Raw genomic sequence first — 1,078 nt, 5'->3', positions numbered from 1 at the left:
TGTTGTCTTGTTTTTGAACCAAGTTTCTTGTCTTCTTGACTTAACTATAGTAATGAAGAAAGTTGTAAATACCTAGTTCTATGAACATAAATATTTTAAACTGGTTTGATGCCTCTTTTCAAGAGTACCATGTTGTAACCAATAATTCCGTTTATTTACCCTGGGGAAATTTTTGCATATGTGCTTCAGGAAACATGTACAAGAATGTTCATAACCAGAGAGGGTAGAAAAATGGCAGTGCCCTTAAGACAGACTGTTAAGGGGTGGCAAAGGACTAGCTGCGCATCAAGGGGCTCTGGGCCAATAACCTGAGTTCATATAGCCTGGCCCTTGAGGCCACACTCTGGAACAGTGGATCTTCATCGAGCCTGTTGGGCATGTTGTACCTGCAGTGGCCACCACTGGCCTTAGATATGGCAGCTCTATGACAGCAGATGGAGATAGAATATGTGTTCAGGCCTTGAGCTTTGTGCTTTGGATGAAGCCCAGTGACTGGCAAAGAGAGCTGACTTGGAGCTTGCATTATAGAGAAGCCAATGAAAAGAATAACCACCACACCAGAAGCTAGATAAGAACCTTGTTGTGTTGGTCAAAGAGAAGCTTGGGGACCAGCATATTTGGTACTCCCACAGGCAGAATGGCAGCCCAAGAAGACCATCGGAGGAACAGCTGAGCAAACCATGGCTGCACTCTGAGGAAATGACATGGAAGCCAAGTTCCTAGGAATTGCACCCTGTGGTCACAAGTTCAAGTTCCCTCAGGTAATGGGGACATCGGACCCTTAGGGCCAAAGTATTCTTCAAAACATTGCTATCAACTTCTCCTAGGTGGGAAAGAAGGACCATCTTTCTGGGTCTGTAAGGAGGATCAGGGTGACTATTTGAAACCAAAATACCAGGCCTAGGTTGGGGGATTTCTCTTAGACCTCTGAGGTACTGTGTTGCCTATGGATAATACTCAGCTCTGACTGGGGCCTCATGGACATTGTGTGGTTGCTCCATCTTTGCAGGGAATAGCATGCAGCAAACTAAATTCAGAAAAATAAATGAATTTATCATTAAAGAGAAAAAAAGAATAT

The 1,078-nt window shown here is 44.0% G+C and overlaps 1 pseudogene; it reads left to right on the top strand.

Annotated features, from left to right (window-relative positions):
• The first annotated feature begins 231 nt into the window (after positions 1–231).
• On the top strand, positions 232–785 carry LOC131808374 (large ribosomal subunit protein mL46-like; annotated as a pseudogene).
• Positions 786–1,078: the final 293 nt, after the last annotated feature.

This window comes from Mustela lutreola, chromosome 9, assembly GCF_030435805.1.
Source record: "Mustela lutreola isolate mMusLut2 chromosome 9, mMusLut2.pri, whole genome shotgun sequence".
Lineage (NCBI taxonomy): Eukaryota > Metazoa > Chordata > Mammalia > Carnivora > Mustelidae > Mustela > Mustela lutreola.
Note: the sequence above shows the minus strand (reverse complement) of the source record. Positions and strands in the feature narration are given on the sequence as shown.